The sequence below is a fragment of the Bos indicus genome, chromosome 5 (genome assembly GCF_029378745.1).
Source record: "Bos indicus isolate NIAB-ARS_2022 breed Sahiwal x Tharparkar chromosome 5, NIAB-ARS_B.indTharparkar_mat_pri_1.0, whole genome shotgun sequence".
Taxonomy (NCBI): Eukaryota; Metazoa; Chordata; class Mammalia; order Artiodactyla; family Bovidae; genus Bos; species Bos indicus.
In genome coordinates this window covers 7,167,200-7,182,216 of record NC_091764.1, presented here as the reverse complement: position 1 = coordinate 7,182,216, position 15,017 = coordinate 7,167,200, and the positions used below count along the sequence as shown (strand labels likewise).

General features: G+C 38.5%; 1 protein-coding gene across 4 annotated transcripts in view; it reads right to left on the bottom strand.

Moving 5' to 3' along the window:
- The window catches only part of NAV3 (neuron navigator 3), an 893,860-nt gene that overhangs the window by 630,168 nt on the left and 248,675 nt on the right, over window positions 1–15,017 (bottom strand). Inside the window, exon 1 of one of the 4 annotated variants that reach the window (XM_070788554.1) lies at window positions 3,113–3,270. The exons of the other annotated variants lie outside the window; for them this stretch is intronic. The gene's annotated coding sequence lies outside the window, so the exon portion shown is untranslated. Of the gene's footprint in view, window positions 1–3,112; window positions 3,271–15,017 lie in introns of those variants that run through there. 4 annotated transcript variants of the gene reach the window in all.

The window sequence follows — 15,017 nt, the reverse complement described above, 5'->3', positions numbered from 1 at the left end:
GTTCCCAGCTCATCCTCTCAGGCAAAGACATGATCTCCATCAAGTCAACCCCAGGACACCTTCATGCTCCACTGAACTAGGCTGTATACAATGAAATAGAGCCTTGGTATTACTGGTTGCCCCAAAAAGGCCCTTGCACACATAAATGTATACTTTTTTTAGGTGTCACAGAGAACCTGGCAACCAGAAAGTCAACAAAGATATAATGCAAATTTTGTGGGTTTTCAGAAAATTGCAACCCAATTTTCAAAGACAAAACAAATCTTCCTCTTGTATACCACATATTCAGGAAAATTACTTTTAAAAAATACTGCCTGCATCAGGCTTCACAAACTACATTCTCATACAATCCCATCTTTCCCACTGGTGATACACAGGAGAAATAAAAACAGCAAGGGAAAACATTATGTTCCTTGCAACATGGCTGCTCTGCTCCATTTCTGTAGAAAATGGTATGTTATTTGCTTTATCAGATAAATTGGCTCTGCAGTCCACATTTAAAGAACATACATGGGTTTCCAGCAGGAAGTTTGGACTTGATTAGTTCAAGATAAAAGGATGCAAAGAGGGTTGAATATGATTCTGAGCCAATAACCATATCTGTAACGGAGATGAAACAGTATCAAAGATTCATATTCTTAGGTACTAATGATAAGTCAAAAAAAGCTTGCATCTTTTAGCTAAATTTGTTCATTGTCTAAAACCTCAAGGTAGTAATTCAATGCCAAGTGACAGGAAATTACGGTTTCCTGGCTGACATCAATTCAATCTTCAATAATAGTTCTGAAATGGAGTTTCAAAGCTCTGAAGAGAGAAGAAAAACACATACATGCATGATATTTCCAATAATTCAGGTCACAACCCAGACAATACAGCACACATTATGTGAAATAAAATTATGATGTGTGCTTATAAACATGCAAGGCCTTATTATGTCATTTTAATCAAACTTTTCATTTGATCAAGTCCTCACATTTAATCTGTACATGAACTTGGTTATTTACAAAATACAGGCTCCCATAAGGGAGATTTGAAACACATGGCTGTTTCTTATTGCAAAAACAAGTAGACAATCATTTTATTGAGGTAATCATATAAGTTATACTGAAGGCTGATGAGCTAAGAAAAGTTCAAAAATCTCATTTTCTTGCTATGAAAAGACTGTTAGCTACATAGTTTCTCCTAAGCAGAAGGGGGCTTTTTTCATCTTTTCTACTTATGCTCATTCCCCCATATTACACGTGTGTGTATACCCACACTCATACATATATGTGTGTGTGTGCGTGTGTGTGTATATATATATATATATATATTAGTTCAAACTTTTCTGAATGTACAGACTGCTGATTGTCAATATCTGTTCTCTGTCGATCCTCAAGGTTTTATTTACCTGAATACAGGGCCTCAAAATGAAAGGCTACATCCACCAGTTTACCTGGTCACAAAGTCCTGCCCCTTTACAATGCTCTGGCCAATGGAATAAGAGCAGAAATCCTTTTCAAATAACTTCAAAAGGCCATTGCTTCTGTGGCAATTTTCTCCCTTCCCCCAATTCCCATGAGTTGGAATGCAACGTTGTGCTGGTCAGAAAACTTCAGCCGTGTGACGAGGACACCGTCCTATGGGCAATGTCAGGGCATTGAGACGGAAAGAACCTGAGAATCTTGGGTACCACTGGCTCATGAAGGAAGAGGAAATACATGGAGAAAACCTAAATCCAACCCACAGCATTATGGCAAACTCAGTCAAGCCCAGCTTTACCCATCAATGGGAAAATAAATGCTGGCTGTACTTTTTAAAAAACACGTATTGATTTAGCTAGCTGGCCGTGCTGAGTCTTAGTTGTGGAGTGGGAGATCCTTCTGTTGTGTCTGTGAACTCTTCGTTGCAGCATGTGGGATCTAGTTCCCCGACCAGGGCTGGAACCCAGGCCCCCTGCACTGGGAGCACGGAGTAAAACCCATTGGGCGACCAGGGAAGTTCCATACCCGCTGTTCTGAGCGATTGTGTTTGGGGGGAAGAGAATAGGGAGAGGTTAGGCAACATTATTGAACTAATATATCATACTGAAAAGACAGAAGATGGGATGCTATGTTAAAGAAAACAATTTGTACTTCACGAACTTGGAACTAGAAGTTTTAAAAAATTTTATGTGGTTTCAACTCAATCACTTGATCTTCAAAAACAGAAGGGTTAAGTACGCTATCTTTAAGGATCCCCACAACTTTGATTTTCTAAGACTTTGTAGGCTCTCTAATTTCCACCACTTCCTTAGCCAAGAGTCTTTACTAGTTTGATCAGTGGACTGCAACCTACAGATACTCTGAGTAGAGTAACATTCTCCTTGTTGAGAGATGTTTGCGGCCCTCCGTGATTTCAGATCATCCTAAGTCGTGATTTGTTGACATTTTATAGCCAAATGAGTCTACAGTTTACTTTCTCTTAATATCCAACTTTTGGACATCAGTATGACACAAATAAAGGAGCAAATTATATTATTAAATATCACAAATTCAATGTGAATTAGAGAATCAGAATTCTGGCCAGCATATAAAACTGTGGAAACTTTCTACTAGAGAGGCTAGTAATATATTTTGAAGAGAGATCAAAGAAACACCAGCCTTCAGTGGAGGTCATTCTGTTTTGTAATATTTGTTAAAGGATGGGGATACCAGAAGCCCTTCAGGGAAAGTCTGTATTATTTTTGTGCCCAGTAAAAAAAAAAAAAAAAAAAAAACTGCTTTGGACATAATTTTTTTTTCTTTCTTCAGCAGTTTATTTTTATGTATTACTATCCACAGGTGTATAGGAAACCAGGCCATGTGCTCACCACAGCGTTTTCTCCTCCTGTGCATAAGCAAGACCACAATTCTCAGCCACACGATTAGGAATATGTTGCTTAGTTCTCACCAAAAGCCAAAGTGAGCTGTTACTTCTGGAACTAGATGGTTAAATACAATGAGTGTGAGTCTTTCCCGTCTATGTAGCTAAGAGGGAAACAGTTGGAATTCCTGAGTTACTGTTGAGGGAGTGTCACCCAGAAGAGTGGCCCAACTCACATCAGGAAGTGATACAACTGAGAAATAAACCTGTGCCATATTAATCCACTTACATCTTAAATTTCTTAATACCACGGTTTCCCTCCCCCGTACAAGATCACTGGCTCCTATCCCGACACAGCTTTGCACAGTTCTTCTTCTTCTCTACTGGAATGATGCTATCACGCACTGAAAACCGTTTTCCTCTGTTCATCAACGAAACTTGGATAAACCTATGAAGCAGAAATAAAGAAAAACGCCCCTAATTTTTTTTTCTGTTTCTATTTCTGCTGACATACACAACGCACCACTGCACAAGAGTACTCTTGGAGTGCTCAAGAAGAGTACTCAGGAAGAAGGAAGGTATGCGTTATATAGTGCTTCAGTTTCCAAATGGACTAGAGTTTTATAGAATCTTAATTTCATTATGGAAAAGTTTTTAATACTTAATTATTTAACCTGCTCATTCATGTTAGGCATTAAGAAATAAAAATGAAATGCAAAGACACGCTCTTTTATGTTTAAACAATCACAATGACTATAAATATCTGAGAAACAGGAAATATAGTCAAATGAGATATAGCCACTCTCGTACCCTTCTAACACAATGTTACTTACGAACAGTTAAGACTATCTTATTTTTATTCTTCAGGAGTAACTTATCTTAGCACAGAGTTTAAGAAATGATTATGGAAATAAGAAAGGAAACAGAAATGAAGAAAGGGAAGAAGGAAGGAAGAATGCAGTAGCCAACCAAAGAAATTTACTACTCAATTATTTTGTAAGGAGAAGGCAATGACACCCCACTCCACTACTCTTGCCTGGAAAATCCCATGGGCAGAGGAGCCTGGTAGGCTGCAGTCCATGGGGTTGCTAAGAGTTGGACACGACTGAGTGACTTCACTTTCACTTTTCACTTTCATTCATTGGAGAAGGAAATGGCAACCCACTCCAGTGTTCTTGCCTGGAGAATCCCAGGGACAGGGGAGCCTGGTGGGCTGCCGTCTATGGGGTCACACAGAGTCGGACATGACTGAAGTGACTTAGCAGTATTTTGTAAAGGATTATTCTATATTTGACTTTCTGAAATTCTGGGTCTGTACATATTATAAAGATATGTATCAAAAAAAGAACTGTTTAATAATGGGAAATATAATCTTTTAAAATATTTCAATCACCAGTGACCCATCACACTAATAATTTATATTAAGAAGTTAGAATTATATTGGACTTAATTTTTCTTTAATGTTAGTTTGAAAGGAGTTTCAGAGCAAATCAACAGTACAAATAGTACTTCAACAAGCACAAGATGCTTCAAAGCACTTCAGCTCTATGTAATTTGTTTACAAGTGATGAATCGGTTAGTTACAAATGGCTCTTATTATTCATAAAAGCAATTCAGGTATTCCTTCATTCAATTACTATGCATCAAGTACCTACTAAATGTCAAGCATGAACTCTACTTCACTTTACAATAGCACAATAAAGTGATATCTTCTCAAATATATTCTAAAAAACAGACTTTAGAAAACGGCAAACTAATCCTGATTCCAATTATCTATTTTAGTAAAATTTTGGTAAAACTGTTATATTTAAATTTTTGTAGCATGACTTCAAATGAAAAAGGATCATAGGAAGGCGTTCATTAAGAATGACAGATCTTCAGCTTCATCTCAAGGAAAGAAAAGGACAGCCTACCTGACCAGAAACCTAGCACCAGAGAGTGTATGTTAGTCATGGGGGTTACATGTGCTTCGGAGAGGTTTTGGAATTTTTTTCTTGCTGTTGTTTAATTGCTATCATGCATTCTCAATTCCCAACATGTCTGGACACTTGCTATTATCTTAAAACTAGTCACTTCACACATTTATAATAACAACCTAATCCCTAAATATGATTACTCCAAGTACTTCATGTAAGTGGAATCACACGGCATTTGCCTTTTTGTGACTGGTTTATTTCACTTAGTATAATGTCCTCAAGGTTCATTCACGTTTTAGCATATTGCAGATTTTCCTTTCTTTTAAAGGCTGAATAATATTCTGAATAATAATATTCTGTATATTCTGAATAATATACATCACATTTTGTATTTCCATTTATGTGTTAGTGGACACTTGGATTGGTTTCAGGTTTTACCAATTGTGAATAATCCTGCCTTTTTTTTTTTTTTTTTACTGTTGCATAGTATTCCACTCAATGACTATACAATAGCTGATTCAACCATTCCTTTGTATGTGGGTATTTGGGTGTTTCCACTATTCTGTAATTCTCATTGAAATTGCACTGCATAAATTTGTATAGGTATTTCCAGAGTACTGTACTTACAGGGGAGATTCCTAAAAGTGCAGCTGCGGGTCAAAAGAGAGTAGCACATGGAATACAGCCAAGTATTGTCCAATTTCCATTCAGAAAGGTTGTAGTGGGTCCATTCCTACCAGCCTATTTCTTTATGGCTTCATCAGTGGGATGTGTTACCACAGTATTTAATTTTCACTAACTTGATAGTTGAGAAAAGGCATCTCAGTACTATTTTTATTAGCATTTACCTAATTATGGGTGAACTTGAACTTTTTTTTCCTCGTGCTCAAGTCCCATTTTTATATCTTTACTTGCAAGTTTGAATTGATAGTTCATAACTTTTCCCATTTATTTTCTTGATGTTTTAGTCTTTTGTTTCTCAGCTTCTCAGAAGTCTTTGTACATTAAGGATGTATTAAGCTTTATGTTTGTGGTATATGTTGCAAATATTTACTACCTGCCGAGGTCCAGCCCCAGCTGATCCAGGGTATTCGAAGGGGAGACGGCGTCGGCAACCTATTTATTTACTTATCCATCAAAGATATAAAGAATAATAGAATGAGGATAGCTCAGTAGGAAAATTCAGTGGAGAAAAGAGGCTGAGTAGCTTGGTTTACGTGGAAGATCAATATAACCTGTGACACCAGGTTAGCTCTGACCACGGAGGCCGCAGGCGCCCTCTCGAATAGCAGAAGGTGCCCCACCTTAGACACCTTCTCGAGTGGGTCTTAGAAGCCCAGGCAAATAAATGGTTGCAGAGTATTTCCACGCTCCAGATGGAGACTCAGCTGGAAACTGAGGGGAAGAATGACATGGCGAGACCAAGCTTTGGTAAGCAAGGCCCATAGCTTTATTTTCAACAGGGGCTTTTACACCCTAAGTTACACATAGAGGATAATAGGGGATGCAAATCAGCAGTCTTTGATCCTTATCAAAAACCAGGGTTTCTATCCTGCAAATTTATCGTATACAAATGGTTTAGGTGATTTACATCATCTTCTGGCCAGAAGGCCTATTAACATTTTATGACTCTTGACAAAGCTTTATTTTCTCTAAGAGTAATTATTTTAAGGTTTGGCGCCATCTTCCGAAGGTGTTAGATAAAATTGCATTCCTATAGGGCGGATGTGTAATGGGTTTACAACAAAGGAAAGAATTTATTACCTTAAGGGTCTAAAGTTGCTAACACTAAGGCCACTACTTATATTTTTTCTATATACCAACTATATTAATTAATACATATTCAAGGATACAATACAGGGGATGTGAAAACTTGGCAACAAGCATTGGCTCATCAATGAAATCTTTTACTAGTTTTATTCTGACAGTTTCTAACTCTCTGAGAGGCTCTAAGCTATTTGAATATCTTAAGCTTCCCGTGCCTCTCGAGGCTGGGAGACTGTAAACAATCGTATGCATAGCTGTAGGAGTCCGGGTAAACTTGTCAGGGGAGTTAGAGAGCTATCTGAGGGGTTTGGATTTAAACACTCCTAATTGCCCAGGAACTTTATTAATTGGAGCTGTAAGTTAACTCTTTGACAGATAGAGTGAGATGGTGGTGGGGGACAGCCCCCAGTAAAGTCAGAGGTGAGAGCACAAAGCAATAAAGTAGGCAGACTCTGGTTTTTGGGGGGATAGATGCTCAAGAATATCCAGGGGGACTCCTGAGGCTCGATCCCGCCTTTGCGTATGCCGAGCCTCCTTCCTCGTGATCGTTGTCATGAGTGGAATGCCTCACCGGCTCCAGGCAACTACCGGTTCGTAAGTTGTCTTTGATTTGCTAATGGTGTTTTATCCCATGAGCTATGCGTGTGTGATATCCAAATTATCAATTTTTTTCTTTTATTGACTGGATTTTTTTTAATTTTATTTTTAAACTTTACATAATTGTATTAGTTTTGCCAAATATCAAAATGAATCCATCACAGGTATACATGTGCTCCCCATCCTGAACCCTCCTCCCTCCTCCCTCCCCATACCATCCCTCTGGGTCATCCCAGTGCACTAGCCCCAAGCATCCAGTATCGTGCATTGAACCTGGACTGGCATCTCGCTTCATACATGATAAGTAGACATGTCTTTCCTTATACCAAGGTAAAGAGGAAATCACTTGTTTTCTTTCAGTGTGTATATGACAACAATTTTTTAAAATATTTATTTATTTGGCTGTGCTGGGTCTTAGCTGTGACGAGTGGGATCTCAGTTGCAGCATGCAGAATTCTTAGTTCCCTGACCAGGGATCAAACCCAGGCCTCCTGCATGGAGTCTTAGCCACTGAAGCACCAGGGAATTCTCAACATTTTTTTTTTTTTTACACAAACATATTTCTACAAATTAAATTAGTTAAGTGATATTAACTAAAAAACAACTGAAGAGGAAATTCTTAATTTCTTTAAATAGAAAAAATATTTTTGTGAAAAAGGAAAATCAAAAGTATCTATTTTAATTACTGATTAATTTTTAATAGCTTCATCCTATATTTTCTATTTTGTTTGGAAGTCATCATTAAATGATTTGGGACTTGCAGAAACACCTGAGGTGAAAGCACAGAAAAAATTTCAAGGAAGTTCCTCAGATCCTTTGCACACACACAACCTAGGCTCCATATACAAAAGGAAAATAAACAGCATGCGTAGATGTTTTCTAATCAAAATGAGCATCTTTCAGTGTTCTGGATATACAAATGCTCCTCACTTTCATAGCTGACATGTGAGAAGCAAATACTTTGTTTTCTATAATTAAGTTCTTGTCGACAAAGAACTCAGAACTGAGTAAATAAGTTAAAAGTATAGACAAATATAAAGTAATAATTGGTAGCTATCAGAACAAAAGGATTATAACCCTCCAGGCTCCTCTGTCCATGGGATTTCCCAGGCAAGAATACTGGAGTGGGTTGCTATTTCCTTCTCCAGGGGATCTTCCTGATCCAGGTATCAAATCCGGGTCTCCTGCATTGCAGGCAGATTCTTTACTGCTGCACCACTGGGGGAGCCCCAATAATAAAAGGATGTAGAGTAAACTGCAAGAAGCAAAAGACGGTGATCAGACGAGGTTTGTATCCCCACCCTCCTCTGACAACAGATTTCCTGACCTCATCAGTGAAAAGGAGAAAATAACAACACCCTTCATATCCAAAGGATTAAACAGTATAATGTATATGAAAGCATCTACCCTGGGATATTAACAGAAATACGCAAAAAGATCAAAATATGTTGTTCAAATAAATCAGATACAGACAAGACTTGCTATTCAGGTCAGAGAAAAAAGGCTATACAAGATATGCCATAAATAGCATATCTGCAAAAATGCATAGTATTTGTACCAAATACATTATGGAATGGTTTCCTGCTCTGACTATAATTACAGCAAACTGAGTATGTTTAAACTTTCTCTATAAATTATCTTCCCTATTTATGTGCTTTTCACTGGAGCATGCCAGAACATTTATTTACACACAAGAACAAAATTAACTAAATAAATCCTTTAGTCCATTTAAATCCTTTAGTACATTTAAATAAATCCTTTTGTACATTTAAAGGTACAAAAACTACATTTCTTAGTAAGACAATTTAGCTTGTTCTTTGCTAACTGGAAATATTTCCACCCACTGTAATATCAGACGACACCCAGTCACTTTTAGAACTGCAGTCCTTCGGCTCCTGCCAAGTATAGCAGGTGATAAATTATATTCTTCAGGCCCAATAAGTATCAGAACCAGTAGCTTGGGCTCACCTACTGACTAAACCAGAAGGCACTGGTGGATTAGCATACCCAAAACTTCTGGAAGAGATCACTGGCTTTGCATGAATATGCATCATCTACTTCTTTTAATAGCAAAAATGCCAAATTTAAAATTTTTAATTAAATAGGTAAACAACAGCCTAGCTAGAGATTTTCCAGCCTCTCTTGCATCTAATGTGATCATGACTAATACCCAGCTAATGGAGCCTACAGAGAATTGAAGTGTGGTACTGCCTTAGAAGGAATGGATATATGCTCAGCTGACCTTTCCTCTTCTGATGACCTCAAGTATACATATGATGGCGACACTCTTCTTGAACCATCACATGAAAACTGCCTATTGAGAATAAAGTAACAAGACTGAATGAGCCTCAGTCCCTATGTGAAAAATTACACACTAGACCTGGTCTACCTGTAGAGCACCATGTAAGAATAAAACACACATATGAGCATCCACATGCATCCACATCCCCCCATACATATGCACACACACGCCACACACTCCAAAAACCTTTCTTACTTAAGCTACATTATGAGGGAGAATTACTTGTAATAGCAATTTTAACTGATCATCCAACCAGTCCATCCTAAAGGAGATCAGTCCTGGGTGTTCTTTGGAAGGACTGATGCTGAAGCTGAAACTCCAATACTTTGGCCACCTCATGCGAAGAGCTGACTCATTGGAAAAGACCCTGATGCTGGGAGGGATTGGAGGCAGGAAGAGAAGGGAATGACAGAGGATGAGATGGCTGGATGGCATCACCGACTGATGGACATGTGTTTGGGTAAACTCCGGGAGTTGGTGATGGACTGGGAGGCCTGGTGTGTTGGAGTTCATGGGGTTGCAAAGACTCGGACACGATTGAGCGACTGAACTGAACTGTACTGAACTCCACAGGACAACTGTTCTATTCAGTATCTGGGTCTGCTCTACTCCTACCAGGTTCCACTTCTAGAAAGCCTTACCCCTCCTTCCCAGCTGTGCTTAGACTATAAATCTGCTGGCATGACTTGGTCTGACACTCTGCCTCATTGGGTCACCCCTGGACCACGCTGGCTGGCTGTGGCCTGGAAGCACTCAGCAATGTGCCAGACTGAGTCTGGCTGCGAGGCTCTTACGTCCTTCACCAAAGGAACCAGTTTATCTCACTTTCTAGGTTCTTATGATCCCATATACTTGTCCTCGTTCTCCTCCCATGGAAGCTTTTTCCTGAGGACACATTTCAAATGACACCAACAGAAGAGGATGACTACATTAAGAGAAGACTCCTGGCAGTCTTCTGTTTAATACTTACAGTTCCATCATTTGATTTTAAAATCTTTCCAGCAACTTAGGATGCCATGGCATTTTTTACTTCTTTTTACTTATTCATTTAGTTGCAGCCTGCAGGATCCTTAGCATGCAAATTGTTATTTGTGGCATGTGAGATCTAGTTCCTTGACCAGAGATTGAGGCCAGGCCCCTTGTACTGGGAGAGTAGAGTCTGAGACACTGGACCAGCAGGCTAATACCTGGGACATAAATATTTTGATGGTGTTGTTTTTCAGTCACTAAGTTGTGTCTGACTCTGAGACCACCTCAGTCTTCCTGGTCCTTCACTATCTCCTGGAGTTTGCTCAAATTCATGTCCACTGAGTCGGTGATGCCATCTAATTATCTCACCCCTAATCTGGGTTTAGAAAGCTCTATATTTTAAAATACAGATTTATTGTGAATTATACTCTCAAGTTAGTTACTGATTTAGTTTTGCAGATGGAACTACTAAATGATATAGTCACATAACATAATTTATGATTCATGATTTTTTCCATTAATGGCTATTTTAAAAACCCATGTTGATTACAACTAAGGACTTCCTGGCACAACTAAAGAGGGATTTTTAGTTTTTAGTTTTAGTATCTTTATGTTCTGTCATATTTTACATTGACTTTTGCTGTAATCTGGTGTTTTTCTAATATCAGACGATACCTAAACATTTAGTAAAAGTATTAATATTTCCTCCAAATATCATTTCATAGTAGGTGTTGTGTCTACTTGCATTTTAAGTCTTCAACTCAAACTCTAAGAAACTAGGAAAAATTTTATGTTCTTTGAATTTTCAGTTGTGTTCTAATAAGTTAATTTCTGTTGAAAATTTCCACTAATTCCTGGACCCATGTAAAAATAACAATAAGTTTTTGAAACATATTGCCAAACCAAAGCAAGATCATCTTTAAGCCAACACTTAAGGTCAACAGAATTAGGGCACTTTCAAAATGAAGTTGATAGGTTGCTTCAACTAATGTTTGATTGAACTACTCCTTAGCAATAAAGGAATCCTGTTATTTCAGAGAGATTAATTTTTAATTAAAGTCAAGTTTGAAAACATCTTTTCTGGATACTTATTTATGTATTTGGCTGCCACTTAGCCATGGCATCTAGTGATCTCTCATTTTAACTTAGTCACCATTGAAAGTGCACATTCCAGGACAGGGGGGATAGAAGGAGACAGAGAGGGTAGAGAAAGGGGGGCTTAAAGCAGGAGAGACAGAGGGAAGAGAAAGAAGAGAGGAAGGAAAATAAAGGGAGAAGAGAAAAGACAGCAAAGAAGGGAGAAAGGGTGATGAAACAGAGGAGAGGACAGAGAAGGGGTGAGATGAGAGCTCTCAGTTCAAGGCTCTCTGTAGCTTTGAGGTCTAGAGAATAAACCTAACAAGAAGTGGAAGATGTCTTAAGAGGATAGGTTAACAGTTAAATAAACGTGCACTTCTGCCATCATAGCCAGAAGAGGGATTAATTCAAACATCTCACAAATCCCTACGTTCCCAAAGAAACTCAAAGCAATTTTAAAAAGCAAGGGGTATACCTTCTACATCTTAGAAAAAACCATCTTCCAGTACCTGGTCTGAGCAAATTAAAAAGAAGTGACTTCAAGCAAATTCCTCAGTAAGTGACAGTGTCCAGTTTTCTATAAAAACAATGTTTTATTGATCCAAATATCAGAAAATAATAGTGTTCCCTTGCCAAGATGGAGGAATAAAGGGGTTTATGTCTTTATCATTCTGGCTTGCAAACTAACCCATAATATAGAAACAAACACTTTTTCCCTTGTTAAAGGAAAATCCAATGTCCAATAAAATGGACAACCTGAAAGAAATGGAAAATTCATAGAAAAGTACAACCTTCCAATGCTGAACCTGGAAGAAACAGAAAATATGAACAGACCAATCACAAGCACAGAAATCAAACTGTGATAAAAAAAAAATCTCCCAACAACAAAAGCTCAGAGCCAGACAGCTTCACAGGCAAATTCTGTCAAACATTTAGAAGAGAGCTAACACCTACCCCTTCTCAAACTCTTCCCAAAAACAGCAGGGGGAGGAACACTGCCAAGCGCATTCCATGAGACCACCATCACCCAGCTATCCAAACCAGACAAAGATATCACCAAAAAAAAAGAAAATTACAGGCCAATATCACTGATGAACATAGATGCAAAAATCCTCAACAAAGTACTAGCAAACAGAAACCAACAACACATTAAAAGGATCATCAGATCAGACCAGATCAGTTGCTCAGTCATGTCCGACTCTTTGCTACCCCATGAATCGCAGCACGCCAGGCCTCCCTGTCCATCACCAACTCCCGGAGTTCACTCAGACTCACGTCCATCAAGTCAGTGATGCCATCCAGCCATCTCATCCTCTGTCGTCCCTTTCTCCTCCTGCCCCCAATCCCTCCCAGCATCAGAGTCTTTTCCAATGAGTCAACTTTTCGCATGAGGTGGCCAAAGTACTGGAGTTTCAGCACCATGAAAAACTGTTCAAGAATGCCTAGTCATGCAAAGGTAGGCTAGTCCAAGAGACCTGTGCTGCATTAACAAAAGTCTTTTACAGATCGGCAGCCATTTGCTTCATGAATCGAACTGAACTTTCCATAATCAATGAGATTATTTTCCATAACAGGGTCAACACTTTCCTGTAGTGTTCTGAAAATTACCGTGGATAAGGGCCAAGTACACCAGGAATGCCTCTCACATGCTTTTAGGGTATAATGCCATTCACACAAAGTTGAAGTCATGTGAACTTCTGCTAAAAGCCTAAGCTAAAAGATACCTTTAAAGTAAATAAAGGAACTATAATTAAATCTCTTTAAAGGAACTATCTTTCTAGAAGACTTACCTAGCCACCTGTACAACTCTTTGACTCATGCTACCTAAGGATCTATCCTGGAAATTCTATTTTTATACCTTTTTTTTTATTGCTTGGGGTATGGAAAAAGAACTTGTACATATGAAATGGACACACACTTGGGCTTAGGTATTGACATAGAGGGGCTAGAACCAGTAGAAGCAGATGGCAATCCAACTCTCATTCCTCACTCTGAAATAAACCCTTCTGAGCTTCTGCTCTGTTTTCCCTCCATTTCTTCTTTCAGAGGAAGAGAGAGTAACAATACAAAGGGAGAGAGGAAAGAATGAGGTAGCTTCCCTATTTTTCTATTTTTTTCCTAAATATCAGCCTACAGAAAATATTTAAGCTATGTCCTTTGGACAGCAAGGAGATCAAACCAGTCAATTCTAAAGGAAGTCAACCTGGAATATTCATTGGAAGGACTGATGCTGAAGCTGAAGTTTCAATACTTTGACCATCTAATGGGAAGATCCAACTCATTGGAAAAGACCCTGATGCTGGGAAAGATTGAAGGTGAGAGGAAAAGAGGAAGACAGATGGTTGGATGGCATCAGCAACTCAATGGACACAAGTCTGAGCAAACTCCAGGAGATAATGAAGGACAGGGAAGTCCGGTGCGCTGCAGTCCATGGGGTCACAGAGTCAGACACAACTTAGCGACTGAACACAAGGGCTCTCAGGTGGCTCAGTAGTTTAAAAAAAAAAAAATTGCCTGCCAGTGCAGGAGATGCAGGTTCAATTCCTGGGTCAGGAAGATCCCCTGGAGAAGGACCTGGCAACCCACTCCAATATTCTTCCCTGGGAAATCCCATGGACAAAGCTAGCCTGGCAGGCTACACTCCATCGGGTCACAGAGTCGGATATAACTTAGCAACTAAACAACAACAAATACAGCAATTAACTGTGTTTTGGAACTGAAGCCCCCTAAATGAGTTCACACGTAGCTTTACTCACTCACCAAACCTGACCATCCAACAAGTCAACAGATCTTAAATGGTGGCCCTACACAGGAGCCTCCCAGGCATTTGAGAGAACAGCCTGAGTCTACTAAGCTCAGAGTCTCTATTTTAGGGTGGTACAATTTTGCTTAAATTAAAAAACATATATATGAATATGTGTTAAGTGTATTTCTGTGAATCTGTTTTTATAGAGAAGAAGAAATAATTTTCTCTGAGCAATGGGACTAGAGACTATTATTATTTTAGCTTACAGAAATTATCAAAAGATACAAAAATAAAGTGAACAGCACAATGAACCACTATGTACCCAAAACTTACCAGTGCCAATACAGTTTCATCTAGACCCTCACCTCTTTCTCTATCCAAAATTATTCTGAAGCAAATATCATCATGTATCATTTAATCCTGAATTCTTTTCATTAATTTTTACTGTATATATTTTCTAAATATTTTAACATGACTATTTCTTTTATACTAGAAAAAGACAATATGTTTTCTCAATAAAAATACAGAATCCAAGGCAGGACCAAGAGACTATTAAGTGCTAAATAGACACTCTAAACTCGTATTAACAAAGAATAGGTATATAAGAAATACAAAGGATCATAATATGTAGTGACTTGGCATTGAAGACCTCTTATTACCATTTCCTATTTCAATTATCTTTGACTTCTTAATGTTTTCACAATTTTGGAGGATGTACAGGCCTTTAAAGTGCTGGGAAACAAAACTTGAAATTAAGATGAATGCTCACAGCAAAGTCACCAATTTCCTCCTCAATACCTCAACGTACACTTTCCTTCTG